This window comes from Ptychodera flava, chromosome 8, assembly GCF_041260155.1.
Source record: "Ptychodera flava strain L36383 chromosome 8, AS_Pfla_20210202, whole genome shotgun sequence".
Taxonomy (NCBI): Eukaryota; Metazoa; Hemichordata; class Enteropneusta; family Ptychoderidae; genus Ptychodera; species Ptychodera flava.
The window spans coordinates 22,898,785-22,920,280 of NC_091935.1; the positions used below are offsets into that span (position 1 = coordinate 22,898,785).

General features: G+C 35.8%; 2 long non-coding RNA genes across 2 annotated transcripts; both read right to left on the reverse strand.

The window, feature by feature from the left end:
* Positions 1 to 9,975: 9,975 nt before the first annotated feature.
* On the reverse strand, positions 9,976 to 13,781 carry LOC139137921 (uncharacterized). The gene is made up of 3 exons (XR_011553496.1): positions 12,925 to 13,781; positions 11,272 to 11,495; positions 9,976 to 10,669 (listed from the first exon to the last, which is right to left on the reverse strand). It is a non-coding gene; the product is annotated as an uncharacterized lncRNA (long non-coding RNA).
* Positions 13,782 to 15,627: 1,846 nt separating this feature from the next.
* LOC139137922 (uncharacterized) lies at positions 15,628 to 20,988 on the reverse strand. Its single transcript, XR_011553497.1, has 3 exons — positions 20,785 to 20,988; positions 20,578 to 20,677; positions 15,628 to 15,749 (listed from the first exon to the last, which is right to left on the reverse strand). It is a non-coding gene; the product is annotated as an uncharacterized lncRNA (long non-coding RNA).
* Positions 20,989 to 21,496: the final 508 nt, after the last annotated feature.

Below are 21,496 nucleotides of genomic sequence, written 5' to 3' on the forward strand. Positions count from 1 at the left end.
TTAAACGTATGCAGAGTATCGTAAATGAATTCGAAAGTAGATTAAATTTGCTTCAGAAAAAAACACGCAAGGACTAAGGTGTATCTTTTGAAAGGACCTGTACTGTAGACATTATCATTACTTGAAACGAGGTTGAACATCGATATGAGATATGGTTTCTGCGAAAAAATTACTACTTGGATATATATATATGCAACAAACTCCATAACGTTTGAACATCTTGAAAAACAGAATCTGTGTCTGTTACTTAATCTTCAGAAAGTATCTTAACCGAAAGTGAAAGACATAAAAATTAAATTTTGCTGAAACTTTCGTTAATGACACGTTCAACCATTCTTTGACCAAATCAAGAATAAATATCAGGGGGTCACTGCGTGAAGTTTGGTACTTGAAAATAGTCTACCCAACATTGACCTATATTTGAAATTAAAAATGTCTGCCATCGCTGTGTTAACCGTCTTGTAAAAACTGAAATTTTCGATTTTCGAAAAAGCTAAGACCGTGGAAAGTTATTTTTACGTCATGACCTTTAAGATGAGCCCCCATAAGATCAGAAAAGAATTTATCCGAATCTCCGACGGTCCCTGAGGTGCATTCTGCCTTCAGACAAAGAAATTTAATCCCCTGTGGACTAAGTTATCAAAATTTGAGTTTTCATAGAATAACCAACATATCTTACAATTAATTGTTAGAGTTATCTGTATTATGTAATAAAGTATAAGGTCGTTCAAGAATTAGCATTCCTTGTCCTTCCTTGAATTGATAGCATTTACACACAAGAAACAGAAACTTGAGAATCGGTATTAGCAGTACACTTAATTCAGAAATACAGGGCTAAGAAAGAACATTCAAGATCGAAATTTGGTTTTAATGTTAAAGTAAGAGGTCATGTGAACTGATGGAATAATGAAATTTGACCATATTTCGACTGCCATTCTGTGATTTCAGGGTGAAATAATAGTTGGCTGAATAATGTCACGGATTCAGTACTCTCAGTGAGTGAGAATAACTGTAATTTTACTGAAGAATACACATATTCTAAGGGACTGGTCAGTTTCTTCAGCCTGGGGGGGTGGATTATTTTTGCCGACGTCAAAAACTGGTTGACCCCCCTATTCCAAATTTTGAAAACAGGGTGACCCCCCTATTCCAAATTTCGAAAACTGGGTGACCCCCCCCCCCCCCGGCGCGCGACATAGGTAAAACAAAAGGTGGACATAATTATATATATATAATATATATATATATATATATATATATATATTATATATATATATATATATTATATTTTACATTTTACATATATTTATATTTTAAATAGTCATTCTATGTTTTAATGAAATTGTTGACATGTCAGTTGTAAGATAGGAATTTCAAAGTGTCAATCTTAAAGTTTGAATACAGTACATTTTGAATGAGCTGTATTTTGAATGAGCTGTGAATGTATTTCACACTTTCTATGCTTAACCAGATGTCCTGAACTGTTGTACAGAAATGGATGTCAATCATTAATATCAAAGAGGAAAAAGCAGTGAATCAAAAACTTTTATGGGTGTTAAGACTTGCCAACCATCCAATTAAATCTCCTGAGGAGCCATAGAGAGCTTTTTTAGCCAAATCTGATGTGTACAGTGTCTGAGAGGACCTTTTCTTGTAACATTGAAACCATAAAAGCACAGGTAATAATGACAAAAACTGCCTTTTTTAACTGTTATTTTGTTCATAAAAAAGCATCTTTCTACAGAAAACCAGTGACACAAAGGAAAATAATTGCATCAATGAGAAGGAAAGATATCTTGTCATTTTTCTATTTCTGAAATAAGTCACTGTATCAAATATATATTGTGAAATATTTGTGCATGTTGCTTTCTCATGCTGAATTCTCATAGAGAGAACAGAAAAGTATCAGGAATTTGTCATCCTTTTCATATGAAATGCAGATTTCATAATGGTACACTTTCACTTAGCAAACATCAAGATATCTCAGAAATATTAAAGTATGGCGCCCGAAGGGCGCGCCGAAAAATATGAAACATCCTGATATCTCCGATATATATGCCTTGTATATTAAAGTCATGCACCTGAAGGACATGCTGAAAAATGTCTGAATATAAAAGTAATGAGCTTGAAGAGCACGCTGAAAAATATTGAACATACAGATATCTCTGATGTATGTCTGCTTGATATGTTAAAGTTGGGCGTGCTGAAAAATGTGACTGATTATTAAAGTTATGCGCCCAAAGGGCGCGACGAAAAATACAACTGAATGATGAAATTTGTGGCTGACACTTGCATTTTAGGCAATGATGAGCCTGTGTCAAAATTCAAAAACACACTGACCCCCCCCCCTATTGGGCATTTCAAAAACATGGTGACCCCCCCTATCACCAAAGTCAAAAACAGGGTGACCCCCCCCCCCATGAATCCACCGCCCCCCCAGGCTGAAGAAACTGACCAGTCCCTAAGCAACTGAATTCGACGTATTTTCATTCACATAATCTGTGTAACGGATCTGAAGTCGTCCTCAATAGGTAAATATCGGGGTCAGGGGTCGTCATCATGGCGAACAGGTCGATCATCATAGACCCTCTTTCGGTTATCCCAAAATGCATTGCTGCGGCCGTTTACTCCATATAAGCTCTTGAAACCAAGACACGATGACGATGTACTTTCATTTCGTATACATTATATCACATCGTCCGGTAGTACAGTTTATGCTTTGGCAAAAAGCCTAGTACCTAGTGTTTCATTGGGCGACGAATGTATTGACAGGCCACCTGGTTTAGCATCAGCCATAAATACTATTCGGCCGTTGGCTAGAGGGGGTCTACGTGCACCCCCCTACCCCCACACAGGATAACAAACCTGTATTTTTCAGAAGCCTTGGTATCCCTAGAATACGAAATGGAATTTTAATATAAAAAATATAAGGATGCAATAGCTGTTACGGTAATGTTTTGAAGGGTACCGCAAAATCACGATTTTGCGACCCACGTGCATTTTCGTCAAACCTGTCTTCTTGTAAGTCATCCGCTGAGCTTATTTTTTACATAACCTCACTTGTTTGGTATCATTAGAAAGGCAATTCGTTCCTCTTTAAGATGACATATTGTGATATGCAATATCTTTTACAGATTTTGTGAATATGACCAAAACTTACCCCATACCCCAAAGTTAAACATCGCAAATTACTGTCGTAGATATCGTCAAATTCTACCAATTTTTTATCAAGACTTAAAAAACTGTCAATTTTTTGTATGAAATCTGTTTTATTTGGTACAGGGACATGTCAGAAATATGAAATAGACTTTTAACAGAAAAAAATATTGGGATTCTATAGCTGTAACAGTCATATTTTGAAGGGTACCGCAAAATCACAGTATTGCATCCGCATATTACGTTTTTGTTAAACCTGTCTTCTTATAAGTCATCTGCTTGAGCTTGTTTTTGAATATAATGTAACTTACTAGGTATCATTAGGAAGGTAATTTACTAGTCTTTAAAATAAGATATTGTAATATGCAATATCTTTTATGATTTTTATGGAATATGATCAAAACGTACCCCATACCCCAAAGTTTATACCGAAAATTACTTTCATAGCTAACATCAAATTCTACCAATTTTTACCTAGACATAACAAAAAATTGATTTTTTATACAAAAGGCAATGCTTGTATGCAATTTATAAAATCTGTGTTTTTGCTATAAAATTATGCCACAAATATGAAATTAACTTTTAACAGGAATGTAATATGATTTAGTAGCCATTTGAATGTGGGTTACACACTTGGGAATAGGTTAGAGTTAGAGAGAGACAGAATAGGCCGGAGACAGCTTTGTATTGTGTCTTAGTATGACCAAGTTCAAATCTATCCTTTATTACCGGTACTATAACAGGTCCATATATACAGTGTAGTATGAATAATCATTAGAATCAATGAATGACACGATTAACTAATGACACGCCCAATGCATAATCTACATAATTAGTAAAGGGTTTGTGGGCGGAGCTACACCATGAACGTGATTCCCGACATCCTCCCGCCGGCAAGATAAAGTGTTTCGAAAATCTTACACAACTGAATTCACAAATGCAAAAACAACACGAAACAAATCTCAAGAGTAAAGTGTCAATGATAAGCGTAAGATTGGAAAGAATAATCTGAAAGATCAATGGCGGTTGGTGTCTAATCATGCTTGATAAGAAAATACGCCTGGTACGGATTAAATCACAATCTGCTGCTGTTTGTGGCGCGTGATACAAACTTCAAAGAAACTCTACTTCAAATCCTTATATCAACTAAACTTAATTAAATCCTTATTACAGTACAGGTTCGTTATAAGCTTTAAAACCGGCACACTTATTTAAAAAAGGAGATAAATATGACCCGAAAAATTATAGGGGCATTTCTGTCGGAAGTTGTGTAGGAAAAGTTTTTTCTTACATTCTAAATGAAAGGCTAAATAGTTTTTTAGATGACAATCATATTATACATAATAACCAAGCTGGATTTCGCAAAAACCATCGCACAATAGATCACATATTTACCCTGAAGACAATAATACATAAATATATTAACAATAAGCAGAACATTTATGTTTGTTTTGTTGACTTTGCTAAGGCTTTCGACTCGGTATGGAGAGTTGGTCTTTTCATAGACTTTAAAAACGTTTTTAAAGTCTATGGTCTTTTCAATAAACTTCTCAAAAATAACATTAATGGCAAATTATACAGACTTATAAAACACATGTACACCAACACAAAAATACACGTCAAAACAAATAATTTTATCTCGCCCAGCCTGAAAGTTGAAAAAGGAGTAGTCTGTTCAATTTATATGTCAATGACTTGAAAACAAATCTAGACAAAGTAAATACTCAACCACCAGTGTTGAATAATACCCCAGTTAACTCATTATTTTACGCTGATGACCTAGTCTTAATCTCTACTTCAAAAGAGGGTTTGCAGAGGGAGTTAATACACTACACGCATTTTGCTCCAATTGGAAACTTGATGTTAATTTACAGAAAACCCAAGCAATTAATTTTAGTAAATCTCCTTTGGTAGATAAACACTTATTTAACTATGGTAGTATATGCATCAAATCTGTTAAGAGCTATACATACTTAGGACTGACAATTAAATCAAATGGTAGTTTTAGTGACACAATTACAAATTTGGCTGATAAAGCAGCAAAATCTTTGTATAGTTTAAAAAGGGTTTTATTGCACAACAAAAAGATAAAATTTTCCCTACATCTATTTATTTTCATTAAACCTGTTTTACTGTATGGCTCAGAGATTTGGGGACAAGATGTCATGGATTACAAGAAGTGGGATAAATCAGCAATTGAAAAAACTCACCTCAAATTTTGTAAGAACATTTTACAGTGTAATAGACAAGCTTGTAATGCCGCTGTGAGGGGTGAACTAGGACAATTCCCACTTCTACTTGAGATCAAACTTAATATTGTTAAACACTGGCTTCATATCGTACAACTGCCACATTGTAATCTTGCTAAAGAAGCTTTTCTGGAGCAAATGGTAAACAACACTAACAATAGATCCTGGTTTAACTGTTTAAGTGCTTTAATTAAAGACAATGGAATGGACTTTCTCCTTGATAAAGCTCCATCACTTAAACACCACAAAGTTATAACTGGATTAATGAAAACAAATTTAACAAACAATTATGAAGTCTTTTGGAAAAATTTGATCACTGATGAAAATAGTAAACTAAGAATGTATGCCAAAATAAAACGTAATTTTAGATTAGAACCCTACTTAACACAGTTACAAGGTGAGAAAAGAAAATTACTCACCAAACTTCGCATTAGCAGTCATGATCTAGCAATTGAAAAAGGGAGACACACTGTTCCAAAAACCCCAATTACTGAAAAATACTGCAATCAGTGTAACACCAACAGTATTGAAGATGAAACACACTTTTTATTAGTCTGTCAGAAATACAAAGTCCAAAGAAAGAACTTTTTCAGTAAAATCAATTTCCCAAACGACGATACTGAAAATCAGCTTATTTCTCTACTAACAAAACAAGAGTTATCTTTTAATGAACAACTTGCAGATTATATTTTTACATTATATAAACAAAGAAATACCTAGTTATATTTATTATTAGCTACTATTATTATACTGTAATACTTTATCTTTATTGAAGAAAATTTAACTTATTTTTGTATCACACTTTTATTGCCACAAATGTGATGTAAATCCTATATTTACAAGCAAGCAATAAAAATATTATTATTATATTATTATTATTATTTGAAAAAGTACTCAGGTATCATTGCAAATTTGCTGAAACACATACACTTGCCATATATGGGTTCCCCTCCAAAATGATCCACATGGCTACTAAACCATTTTATCTTCCCGTTAAAAGTGTGTTTCATATTTGTGACATACTTTTGTACTAACAAATCAGATTTCATACAAGAATTGCCTATTGTATGATGTGTAGCAAAAAATGGTAGAATTTAAGTTAAGCTGTGATTGGCGATTCGAACTTTTGGGGTATTGGTAAAGTTTGACCCTATTTCATGTAAACTATGAAGGACATTGCACATTACAATATGTCATCTTAAAGAGGAATAAATTTGCCCTACTAATGATACTCCACAAACCAGGTTATGTATAAGTTAGGCTTAAAAAAGAAGCCCAGCAAATGACTTACAGGAAGACAGATTTGGCGAAATTCATGTGGTCGCAAAACCGTGATTTTGCGGTACCTTTCGAAACATGACCGTAACAGCTATTGCATCCCTATATTTTTTCTGTTAAAATTCCATTTCGTATTCTAGGGATCCCAAGGCTTCTCAAAAATACAGGTTTGTTATCCTGTGCGGGATGCACGTAGACCCCCTCTAGCCCACGGACCATATTAGTTACTTACCCTGGCGCGAAAAGCACCATGGAGCAGGTAACAGAACTATCCTAACGTCAAAACTACACCGTCGATGTGGGTTTTAATGAAAACGTGGTGTTGATGAAAATCTAGGAAACTGTATGCGACCAAAAAAAAAATAAACAAAACCAGACTGAAGTGGTAAGCTTAAGCTTTAGGGGAGACTTAATATCTACGATAGTACCAGATATGAACTGTAAATGCTCACGTGTTACATTATATATTGAAGTTATGTGTAAATTTGAACCTTTGCCACATGTTTGCAACTTCATTGAAATTATTATGATCATCATAATGAACAACAATCACCGCAGATTAATTCTAAAAGGTCATGAAGTATACAAATATGTAATTAGCTGAAATAAAAATATTAAAGTTATTTGACTGTTCTTATTGTATCACCACTTTATATAGCAAATGTAATTACTGTGGGCCATGTCCTTCAAGCCATATATGCCGAGCTGTGAAAGCTCATTAGATATGCAAATTATAAATTAGCTGACATGAAAATGTGAAATGACTTTCGATATTGTTTTAACCTGGTATAATCATCAATGTACATAGCATGTTTTGCCAACTTTGATCAAGTAAATCCCGGTATATATCCCTAATAAGCAAAGTTCATTAAATATGTAAATTAGGAATTGGCTTTAGTAAAAATGCTTAAAGATTGTCATAATGTTGTATCATGGTATCTGTAATATGTGTAGCAAATTTTGTCAACTTTGGTCAAGTCAATTCAGATATATATCTCTAATTAGGAAAGATCATTAAATATGCAAATTAGGAATTGGCTGAAGAGAAAATGCTTAATGACTTTCAGTAATGTTGTATTATAGTGTCTTTAATGTACATAGCAAGTTTCATCAATTTTGATCAAGTCAATTCAGATAAATATCCCTAATTATGAAAATTCATTTAATATTCAAATTAGGTTTTGGCTGAAGTAAAAATGTCTTTTGACTTTCAATAATGTTATATCACAGTATCTTTGATGTATATAGCAAGTTTCAACAACTACAATCAAGTTAATTCAGATATATATCCCTAATTGGGAAAGTTCATGAAATATGCAAATTCGGAATTGGCTGAGGTAAAAATGCTTAATGACTTTCAAAAATGTTGTATCATAGTGGCTTCAATACATGTAGCAAGTTTCATCAACTTTGGTCCAGTCATTTCAAATATATATCCCTAATTAACAAAGTTCATGAAATATGCAAATTAGGAATCGGCTGAAGTTAAAACGCTTAATGACTTTCAATAATGTTAAATCATAGTTTCTTGAATATACATACCAAATTTTGTTAATTTTGATCGAGTCAAATCAGACATATATCCCTAGTTAGGAAAGTTCATTAAATATGCAAATTAGCATTTATCTTTCATGTCACCCCTTAATGGTTCCTACTGCTGATATATCTTGGTGTGATCAACATTTGTAGCAAATCTCATCAAATTGTGTGTAGTTGTTTTTAATGTATATCCGTTTTTTCTGAAATCATTAATTATGCAAATGAGCAAAAAGTATGCAAGCCACACCCACCAAAAACTAACCAGTTCTTGCCATTTGCTAACTGAATATGTGAACCAGATTTGATTATGATCTGATACGCCGTTTTGAGATATCGGACCAACAGACAGACGGACAGACAGACAGACATCGCTGCGACATATGCTCACGTGTGTAAACACGTGAGCAAAAAATAATAATCGCCGGCCTATTACAATATTCCTGGACAACACGATATGAAGTCCTGCCGTCAACTGCTTCCACTGGATCTGTTGAAAACTGACCAACAGCCTGAATTTGTATGGGGCGGGGGCGGATTAATAAAAATAAAAACATAAGTGTTCCTCGACGACATAATTATAACACAACCATGGACATTTTTGAAAGAATTCATTAAATGTTCCACATCTAACTGTGTGAATTTGGCGGGAAAAATGAAGCAAAGCTCGGACTTAATTTTTTGCTCACGTGTTGACACACGTGAGCATATGTCGCAGCGATGTATGTCTGTCTGTGTGTCTGTGTGTCTGTGTGTCTGTCTGTCTGTCTGTCTGTCTGTCTGTCTGTCTGTCTGTCTGTCTGTCTGTCTGTCTGTGTACTCATTATCTCAAAAACGGCTCATCAGATCAGAATCAAATCTGGTACATAGATTTAGTTTGCAAATGGCAAGAACTGATTAGTTTTTGGTGGATGTGGCTTGCTTACTTTTTGCTCATTTGCATAATTAATGATTTTAGAAGAAACGGATATATATTGACAACGACTGCACACAATTTGATGAAATTCGCTACAAATGTTGATCACACCAAGATATATCAGCTGTGAAATATACGAAGGGGTGACATAAAAGATAATGGATAATTTGCATATTTAATGAACTTTCCTAATTAGGGATATACGAATATCTGATTTGACTTGATCAAAATTGACAAAACTTGGTATGTATATTGAAGATACTATGATGTAACATTATTGAAAGTCATTAAGCATTTTTACTTCATCAAACTCTTAATTTGCATATTTAATGAACTTATGAAATTAGGGATATTTATTTGAATTGACTTGACCAAAATTGATGAAACTTGCTATGTACATTAAAGATACTATGATATAACATTTTTGAAAGTCATTAAGCATTTTTACTTCAGCCAGATACTTATTTGCATATTTAATAAACTTTCGTAATTAGATATATATATCTGAATGGACTTGACCAAAGTTGATGAAACTTGCTATGTACATTGAAGATACTATGATATAACATTATTGAAAATCCTTAAGCAGTTTCATTTCAGCCAATTCATTATTTACATATTTAATGAAGTTCACTAATAAGGGATCTGAATTGACTCGACTGAAGTTGATGAATCTTGCTACATATATTGAAGATACAATAAAACAACATTATTGAAAGTCACTAAACGTGTTTACTTCAGCTAATTCCTAATTTGCATATTTAATGAACTTTCCTAATTAGGAATATTTATCTGTATTGACTAAGACCAAATTTGACGAAACTTGCTATGTACATTAAAGATAGTATGATACAACATCGAAAGTCATTAAGCATTTTTACTTTAGCCAATTCCTTATTTGCAAATTTAATGAGCTTTCCTAATTAAGGATATTTATCTGTCTTGACTAGACCAAAGTTGACGAATTGCTTTTTAAATTAAAGATACTATGATACGACATTATTGAAAGTCATTTAACATTTTTACTTCTGCCAATTCCTAATTTGCATATTTAATGAGAACATTTCAGTCAATTCCTTATTTGCATATTTTAATGAACTTTCCTGATTGGGGATATATACTTGGCTTTAGAATCAATCTGTGGTGAATATTATTCATTATGTTGATCATAACACTTTCAATGATGTTGCAAACATGTGGTGAAGGTTCAAATTTACACATAACTGCAATATAATGAAACACGTGAGCATTTACAGTTCATATCTGCTTTCTACCAAGCCGAGAACCATTATAGGCCACAACCGAAAGATTCGTCGCTCGAGGGCGCTCCGTATGATCAATACTCTGCATATGGCAGTCTCTCATTCCACATTTGCTCACAGTATCAAACTTTTGATTAAGATCAGTACTCCGGCAAACGAATCTGCTTGGTCTCTAGTTCTCTGCTGTTAACCGAATCTTCGCATAATCCTCTTGATATACAGACTGAGTCGATCAAATACTTGCTATCGGAGTACCTCCCTGTTGTTGTAACCTTTAAACGTAACAGGACAGAATGTTATTGAAGTTGCCGGGAAGGTGTGGAACATCTACAGCTTCGCATTTGTTCGTTTATCTTGTACGTCAATTGGAGCCTTCATTCAATTCATGCATATCCACTGACGTCACTATCCAAAAGAGTGATGTCACATTTGACCATAACACAGCTACGAGAATGCTTTCAGGAAAAGGGCACAATTGAAGGGGCGAGAAAATGTTGGGGGAAGGGAACGAACATTTGGCGGGGTTTTCCTCTGATTTAGTAGATAACTTGAAAATGAAGGGCAGAATAATTTGCATAAAAACTACATATTACTTTGTATATATATTATAACGAAATAATAAGACTCAAAGAATAACAGTTGTAGGTAGTAAACTACGAAATGAAATCAAAGAAGGAGCTTAAGATATCACCAGAATTAAGGCTACAGTGTTTATTGCAGCAAATCAACCAATTTCCGTGAGGAGCAGCATTATGGTCCCACTATTCCCCGATTTTCAATAGTATACCTGACTTTTGCAGACATAAACCCGAACAGACTGATTGTATTTGTAGAGACAATTCACACATGACGCTGAGTTGATTTACTAACTTGCCTGCAAATCTGTGGGACTTCCAAGGTCATAGGCGGCGATAAATGCATTCTCTCCAGATTTCCAAACAGTCACATTTTGGGGAATTTGGGAGCCACTTGTTGAAAAGTACACATCAAGGGTTCTTCTGTCGCTCTCCGGTGTGGCTTCACGGTAAAAGATGCTCATACAACGCTGCTTGCTGTCACTGTCTGCCAGGTTCAACTTTCTGAAAGGACGACTTTCAACTGGAGACAAATTGATAAACACAACAGTGTTAGCCGCCAACGTTAAGGATGAACCTGAGGGCGCGAGTCTGTGAATGTTGTAGGTCAAGAGGCAAGAAATGGTACTTTAACGGTAAGATCGTGTGATGAAACACAGCTGGCTAGCAATTAGTACGAAAAGTCTCATCGCCGATTAAAGGAGTTGTTAATATTCTACACCCTAGTTTCAAACCATATACCACTATGATGTTCTGTTCTCAAGCATGACAATTATGTACTTCTCGTACTTTTCCACGGAACTTGACAAAGTTAAAGCCCCACTAGCTGTAACTCATGAAATCTGTGGACCTCAAAATATCTTCCTGTTTCCTTCTGGTTTTCTCTGAATTCTACAGAACATACAATGTCACAGTTGAAAACATTCACCCCTACATGCATTACATTGGACTACTCTGTGCAGTATTTGAATATACTGCTGCGTGCAGTATTCTGTTTCACGGATGTATTTGACAATCTGTGACTTGCAGGGAAGAGAGAGATTTTGAAAGAAAGCCGCCAAGAATATAGTAAAAGTAATTGAAGGCCAAAATATCAATCGACACCATACTATGGGGTAGTTTGAACATTGTTCACAATGTACATACACTCATAAGTGTTTTTTCACAATATCCTCTAAAATGCACTCTCATATGAGGCCGTACAAAAACAAAACTGTACTATTCCGATAACCCGATCTACCCTATTTTTTTATCTGCCGACCCTAAACTTTTTAGAGCTACGTAAACACAGAAGTAAAAAAGAAAGAAAACCCCGTAAAATCACGCGTTCGTTAGGCCTATATGACATATGAGTTTTGCTTTAACGAGGATGTCTTTTATGGATTTTTTTCTTTTATGTATATGATACATTTTTCTGGAAATGTTGCGGCCAGTGTGTGACCGCCCTGAACCCCTAAAAAGGCATATTTAAAAATAAAACTATTTTCGTAAAAAAATTCCTGCCGACCTACCTACCCTATTTTTGAAAACCATGTTATCGGAACAGCACAATTTTATTTTATTTTCTTTCTTTATTTACTTATTTATTTTTGCCTAATCACCTATCCTTGCAAGTAGGAATATACGCTGCAAAGTGTGAAGTCTGCACAGTTTGAAAAATATCATTTTTTTCATTTCAAAAAAGTGACTCCCTTACCGACACAAATTCAAGAACTGTGTACATGTTTCTTCTAATCTTAGGCGTACGTCAGATATCACATATCGGTCTCAAGTCATGATTATATGCCCTGTCAATTCTATATCGGGAAGTGGCTTCGCAATAAAAAAGAATAACTGAAGCAAATTCTCTGAGTGAGACTCAGGAATTCAGAAAAATCGGGTTTTTAAAACTTTACTGCTATTTGATTTTCGCTACTATATTTGATTACATACTGAGGAAATCTGTAACGAACCTTTGGTAGATATCGCATAGGCTCCAGTCCCGTGTTCTTGCCCTTGCGTGGACAAATCTGATAGAATTTTGTACCGTGCATATAGGTTTTTACAAAATTTGTCGGTCACGACAGAGCCGAAGGACGCCAACAGGGCAACTGTGGCCTGAGAAAGTCTGCCCTCAACGTCACATTCACTGTGACAGCGTCTTGGAGATAGCGAAAGTCTTGAAGGTCTTATCGAAGTTTGGTCCGTACTGTTGGATTTTACGCCATAGGGAAGCGTTGAATATTTCATAAATCTTTACGTCAACCTTATTCCATTGGTAAATTTTCTGTTGCAGATCTGGACCCAGGATGGAGTGCTTTTTGCTCACCCTACGGGCAATATACAGAATATCCTCCATCTTCCAACACATCAGCCGCTTCAACAATACAAGAGACTCATCGAAGTATTCTGTAATTACTACGAGGTCTAGTTCCCGTTCGAGAATCGTAAAGTATTTTTCAACAACATCAGGATTGTCATGATATTGGTTTTCCAATCCTAAGTGCCACGCCTGGCTGTTCCTTGCCACCTGCCACATTATGTTCCTATTTTCCATTCTTTTGTGATAATATTCTGGCTTTCTCAGAAACTCTTGCAACGTCGAGGGCGCGCATGATATGTTCTTACAATTGACATATTTGTAGAGTTTGAAAAAGTTGAACGCAGATTCAAATTGCGCAGCAGGTTCGCGAGCAGTCGCGACAAAAATGACCCCGGGCGACTCGGTTCGTTGGTACAGGTGGGCCAGTTCCGAGGCGGCAAAGTGTAGTGTTGCGTTTTCTCTTAAAAGTAGAACTCGATTTTTTCTGTTCGCCCAAAAGCGGGCAGTGAAACATTGCCTGTTGATCCATCACGTGGTAGGTATTGGACGCTCCAGAGTAGCCCTCCCCTCGTGGTAGACGCTCAGTCGCTTGAACTGAAACTTGTGTTTCCTTGCAAATCGACCGAGCAAAGTATCAAGAGTTGTGCTAGCTGTTTTCCGGTTATATATTCTTGCGATATTGTGTAGAGGGGCGCAATTCCTATCGTATGCGAGCCACGACAGTCGAGAGTCCAGTGCTTTCTTTTCCACGATGACGTCAGAATCGATTCGGGGCTGGGCATTACCGGCCGTCATCTCTTTATTTGTATTAATTATCCTGAGAACAAGGGTAAGACAAGAAAATCAACACATAATAAATGAAAAATGGGATTCGTCCGACAGAGAACAATGTTGTCGTAGATGATATCGTCGATGGAATTGCTATCAAGGAGTTTTGCAAATTTAAATGAGTTTGCAAATTTACTTTCTCGGCCATTTTTGTAAGAATATACGATGTTTGTATCATTCACAGTAGGATTGTTAATGGTCAACAACTGTCCGTATCTTCTTTCTAACGTGCCACGCACATGCTGCTACAGCACTAGAATCACAGAGTAACATAGACCTATCTTTCTCTATGCTAGAATTAACTTAAGAGAGTACTACATTTTAAGATGGACAATAAATGTTGATCATGTCTGAAAAGCACATACAGCCACTCATCTAAATCTCCAGTTCAGCTTCTACCTTTCTTAGACTATAGTCTGTAAGGCCAAGAACAATAAAAAGTTTGTTTCTCATCCTAGACATATTGCAAAAATGATGCGGTGACGCGGGTGTTTTTACTCTCATTTTTTTTATTCTTCAATCAACTAGAACGCGCAAAAACCATTACAACAACATAAAAATGCACGCAGAGATAATTGCATAGCAGTGTTGCTTTAATATTTTTGTATAGCAACAGTTCTGCGGTTTGACTTTTACTTAGTGCAGCAATGCAGTTTTGACAGTGTGATATAACAGTGACATATGTGTACAGTACTGAATGGAATGTTAGTGTCAATTATTTTGTTTCCGGTTGTTCTATACAGCACTCTGTTACGCACTATCGTCTTGTATTTTTGCGTTTATTTTTTTTAAATTTTATTTCCTCATGACATGAGCAGAAAAAAAAAGATTGATGCGGTGGGTCTGAATTGACGCGCGCGAGGATGAGAGACAAACTTTTTTTTTCTGTTAAATTTGCTTTTAAGTTTTTTCTATGTTTTTGTTCGCTTAACATTTTTGTTAATATCGTTGCTTATTTTTTCTGTGTTGTTGTTTTTGTATTGCTTTGTCCTTGGTATTTAAATTTGTTCGATTTTATCTTTTTGCAGAGTTCATTCTAACGGTGTCTCGCCCGTTGGTTTACCAACATAAGTAAATAAGTAAATGGTAGTACTCTTTTGTGTGTGAATAGCTAACATTTCAGAACGTAACTTTTGATGAATTTTTTTGTTTTTATTTTGTCGATTGAAAATAGTTTTACTCCTCAAAGCATGTTAAAACAACTATTTATCTTGTCAACACAACATCTATACATCTTAAATGCACTTTCATTGTTTAAGTTTGAATTCTAGTCCGGACAAGAGATAAATGTACATGTCAATAATAATAATGCAATTTACACGTGTACAGGTTGAGTTGATTAACTCAACACTATGTATCTCAACATGCTTTTGGTTGGCAACATGAAGAACATAAAGAGTGAAACATCATAAAGAAAGTTAAACATGAAGCAGTGGGATTATAAAGATGTGAAAGAGCACTTTCGAACAAGGAAACGGACATCTCAAAAATGTGGTCTGTTTGTATTTTGTTTTTTCGTTGTTTACATTTTTCAGCTTACCTGGTCGTAGATGGCGCTGGTACGGCATTTCTCTCAATGGGCCACAGCTTGTAGAGCACGGTGGTCAAGAAAACCAGCGCTGCTACCGTGAAGTAGCAGTATTTTAACTGTGAAAAAAAGAGAAGGTACGCCATAGGGTGAGGTTGACGTCAGTTCTCCGATATTCAAATGGAAGTGATATCAGTTTGGACTGCTGAAATAAACAAGACTTGCTAATCTCACACTAAGATCAGCGGCTACCTCTAGGCCTGGCCCAAGATTATGATGAGATAAGAACAATTTTGGTTTGCGTTCATACTGTATTTGAATCTCCCCCCTGGAGTCACTTATCGATCTTACTCTAAGTCGACTGTGAGGGTGCCAACTACCAGGGCCCGGGGACGACCTAAAGCGTTCGCGCGCACAATTTTAATTATACGGCTGACCAAGGATCGACTTAGCCCTATCCCATAGATTTGTTTTCACTGGCACCGATTCAGAGGCGACCTAAAATCTGTAGTGTGAATACAGGGAACTCAGTCGCCTTGTTTGTTTGTTTATGAGTGTTTGTTTATTACTTATGAATGTTTATTTCCATATACAATGAGGAATCAATAAAGAGTTGTATTGGTATTCATGTTTGCCAATAAAGAACGATAATTATTGTATTTGTTTGTTTGCATGTTTATTTACTACAAGTGTAGCCAGTAAATAATACTTTGAAACTTTCTAATGTAATTCCACATATGAAAGAAAGCATACCCCTCTCTTTGCTATGAGGATTACGTACACCTGTGTGTTCATCTCTCTCTCTCTCTGAATACGCACCTTTTCTAATAACTCACGAAGGAATGCATCTCTGCTTGTCACTTTGTTTGCTCATCAACCATTCTATTTTCGAGACCAGCAAACAACATCAAACAAATACCTGATAAATAAAATAACTCCCTGTGCAGATAACATTATACGTACTTACTCTTTATTTTCCTCGTGTACTTCCTGTGTAGATAAAGTTTACAGTAATCATAAACCGAATATTAAAATGGAAAATCAGCAGGGCAAATCTCGTCTATGTAAATTATCTTTGTGAGGAGAGTGGATACAGTAAACACAGGTTATGTTCTCTGCACGCAAGCGACGTTTTACATAATATCGGGCATTTATTTGGTGCAAGTTGTTTGCTGAACTTGAAAATAGGATGGGTGAGCAAAATGACAAGCAGAGATGCATCCCTTTATAAGTCATTAGAAAGGGTGCATGAGTATTCAGAGAGTGCGGTGGACACACATGAGTGCTTAATCCTCACGGCAAAGGCGGGGAATGCGTTATTTCATATATGTGCACAGTGGGATTGTATTAGAAACTTTTAGAGTATCATTTCCTTGCAGAAAAAATCTTAAAATTTAATTTTAGCAATCAACTTGTACTTTGGATTATTGACTTTCTTACAAATAGATCACAAAGGGTGTCTGTCAATGGTATTTTGTCAAGTATCATTCAAACAAATACAGGTTCTCCTCAGGGTTGCGTTCTGTCTCCTCTGTTGTACATCCTTTATACTGACGATTGTAGAAGTACACATGAAGGTAGCCATCTTGTTAAGTTTGCTGACGATAGTGCTCTGCTTACACTTCTACAGGGATCAGAATGTCATCATGGTCCCGCTCTTAGTGAGTTTGTTGAGTGGTGTGATAATTCGTATCTAAAATTAAATGTTAAGAAAACTAAGGAAATGATAATTGATTTTAGGAGGCAAGAACGCAACCCTCCTACGTCCATTGTTCACGATCAAGAAGTCGAGATTGTTTCGAAGTATACATACCTTGGTTCAATATTTGACAACAAATTGAAATGGGATCATAACACCGATGCTATACTGAAGAAGGGGCAGCAGAGATTGTACTTTTTAAGGAAACTGCGTTCATATATGGTTGATAGACAAATTTTATCTCTTTTTTATAAATCTTACATTGAAAGCGTTATCTAATTTTCATTCATTTGTTGGTATCAAAATCTGTCTGTTAAAAACAAAACTTCACTTGATAGAATTGTTTCACTTAGCTCAAAACTAATTGGTATACCCCAGAGAAGTCTTTCTACGTTTTATAATCAGCAAGTACTCAGGAAAGCCCGCTCAATTCTTTTGTCTAGTGATCACATTTTATCAGCAGAGTTCGACACACTTCCCTCTGGACGGCGTTTTAGATACCCGGCTTGCAGGTCAAACCGGCGCAAGTTGTCATTCATTCCAACCGCTGTGCGGCTTTTAAATGATTCCTAAACTGTTTTTTGTATAGTCCTGCGTCTCCTACCATTTTGTAAATTTGTATTATATATTTTTTTTTTTGATGTTGTATTTGAGCCACGCTTTTTAATTGCCCGTGTTTGGGATAAATAAAGTTCTATTGAATTGAAATGAATTGAATTGAATTTATTGACTACACCCGTACCAACATACAAACAAAACAAAAACAAACGAACAAAAAACGTTCTATATCACAAACATGAATACAAATGCAACTCTTTATTGATTCTTTATAGTAAATGGAAGTAATTATACATAATAAACAAACACTCATGGACAAACAAACAAACAAACAAACAAGGAGACTGGATTTCCTGTGATGTGAACGTAGTATTCTTTTACCAAATATGTCAATTACATTAAAACTTATGACAGTGATGACGAAACAGTCCATGCTATACCAGGTTATGTTAGGTTATCTCTATGTGCTCATGCCTTACCGTGTTATTCGGTTGACTGCTCTGATCGTGGCCAAGTGCTTTGTTTTAGGTTCTCCCTCGCGTATGCGCGTCGCAGAGCGCAAGTTCTATGACGATCGTGCTCACGTATTTCTACAGAACTGAAATATGCCACATAGGCCTGTGTTGATGGCCATTTGAAAAAACTATCGTTACGAATTGATGGAGTGCAGATACATGTACCCAGAATAATAGATCAGGAAAATTATCATTTTCAAAATCAGTCACTTAGAAAGAAAGTTCATAAAATTGTTTCCATTGCTAAAACTGTACAATGTCATTTACACTATTGAGCACGAGAGTGATTAGTCGCAGTACATTCTTTGAAAAGACAGCTTTAGATTTCTGACACCGACATGTTAATCAAATAAAACATGGCAGTATTGCAACTTTGCAAAGCACATATAATATCTTAATTTCGTTCTTCGATTCTATTGTTTTTCGCAGTTGAGGATTATATAATGTACATACTTCACTGGCCATTCAAATGCATCTGCATATTTCATCGTTGCATAGTGAGTTAGTCCTACTAATTGAACACACTAGTCCATTTGGCTAGGGGTCGTGGATGATTAATATATACTTTACAAGCAATACTCGATACGTGTACTCGATATGTATTTTTTTCATTTGGTATTTGGTGTTTACTTTTACACACATAATCTATATCATTGTTATAGCTTAGTTTTTGCAATGACCAGGATGTATGTCGAGCGAATGCGTCGACACAAAAATCGCTACATTCAGTGTTGTTTGCTAATTAAATGCGAATAACATGCAAACTATCTAAATTTATGTAAATGACCCAAAGCCCAGATAAGCTGGGTTCTGCCCTCTTGGCAATTTGGTCAGGCTATGGCCATGCTAAGTGATAGACTAACATAAAATTACTTTACTTTTGTTCAGAATCCCGAAAAGGACAGACTTGCTGGGTTTTGGACTAACAATGGTTTGCGATCGTCAAATTTAAATCATTTGAGAGGCCGGGCATGCTGTTAGATAACTTGCGATAATCTTGGGCACTATAGTCGCTTTGGTATTTAGACAAGCTCAGCTTTTGTTCTGTATCTTGCCCGGGCGCATGCGGTAGTTACTGGTTAGCAGTGTAAACGTCATAGTAAGCTCAACATTCAAGGCTTCAATTTACTGTAGCAAAGATATCTATACGCCTACAGACTTGGCGCTGTCTACTCTGAGACATAGAGAGCGGGCAACAAGGCACTGCTGCATCAAACGCAATTGTTAAAGAACGTCACACAGTAAGTGAGGCTACCCATAATTCCTCTTGATTTGTTCACTCAGATATTTTTTGCTAAAGGCTTTTTCAATTTTATCAGTTTCTTAACAATTTTTAACTTACAATTTAAGTTCAGGATTATTTGTTCAAACTATGTTTCAAAATTATTTAGTATGTTTAAAATTCAAGAGTAAATGTAATGAGAAGTCGATGTTTGGAGGTGCTAAAAACTACACACTTGTCAAGATAAAGTTATCAGGAACTAAGGTGGTCTCATCATACCACCTGTCAGACACGCAAATTTCCTTTGTTACAAACATTAAAAAAAATCAATACCCTTTCTTTTTCCAACACACATGCAACTTATTCCCTTAGTTTCTTGAAAATATTGTGTATGGCTGTCAAAAATCTATGTCGACAAAATTCCAAAATTGCTATCTCCTCCGCGGAAAAGGGGTTGATCTTCTCATTATTCACAGTGAGAAATCAGAAAATTATGATTATCAGAATTATGTTGCAAGAATTTTGAAATATGGACCGAGTTGTTCTGTGTACAGAAGAAATATGCTTCAGTTCACTGAGTGATCTCCGTGTGTACAGATCATGGAGAATTGTGGGTAGCCTCACTTACTGCGCGTCAGCTATTTCTTCATGTCGTCCAGTGAAAGTGTATGCTAATGAGCTGCATGTACTCTCCAAGGACAAACTTCACAACACTTGAATGTGTATCCAATAATTCATGCCATGGGGAGGGGGTCCAGTACTTCCCCAACTATAAGGAGGGGGTCCAGGATACCGTTAATCGCCCACAATTGTTAGTGCTTTATAAATTGATGGTGAGCCTCAAAATTATTAGTGTAATATTCCATTGGAACAGATGTTAAGCTTTTAAGTGAGTACTGTTGGTTGCAATGCCGAAAAAGCACTACAACAGTATTGAAAGATTCTCTTCTTACCTTTATCCAAGGCATGGTATGGTCAGTCGATCGACTCCGGAGAGCATCCGCGTTTCCTCGATGACAACGGATCGTGATCTGCTACATGACTTTTAGTTACCTATTATGTAACAGGGGAAAGTGTCATGCACAAAGACAGGAACAACAGTTCAGTATTCCACAAAAGTGTGACAATAAAGGAACAAACATCAATTAACGGCAACTCACTAGCTTACTGTCTGGTTAGGTCCTGTCAGTTGCGCTCAACCACAATCCCTCCACACTGTGGCTGACAGACAGTTGGTGTTCATAGACGATGTCATATCACTTCTGAGACCATCGCTCATCCTCAAATCCAGCCTCGATGGCTTCTTTCTCCCTGCACTTGTGTCGAAAGATAAATTTGCATAAACCCCGACAAGTGTGCATGGAAACTGACTATAATTCAACCAGAGAACGGACACTTACGTCATAGTCCTTTAATACCAAGCAAAAGGGAGGTTAATTACCCGTAGACACGGTCCTTCATGGGATTTTGAAGTTATTGATACGAGGCTCTATGAAGCGCCAAATGTAAAAAAATAATTTACATACATACATACATACATACATACATACATACATACATACATACATACATACATACATACATACATACATACATACATACATACATACATACATACATACATACATACATACATACATACATACATACATACATACGTACATACATAGAGCCTGGACAAGGGTCGAAATTTACATGAATGTGTATGTATGTATGTATGTATGTATGTATGTATGTATGTATGTATGTATGTATGTATGTATGTATGTATGTATGTATGTATGTATGTATGTATGTATGTATGTATGTATGTATGTATGTATGAATGTATGAATGTATCTGTGTGTATGTTTATAGGTATGTATGTATGCA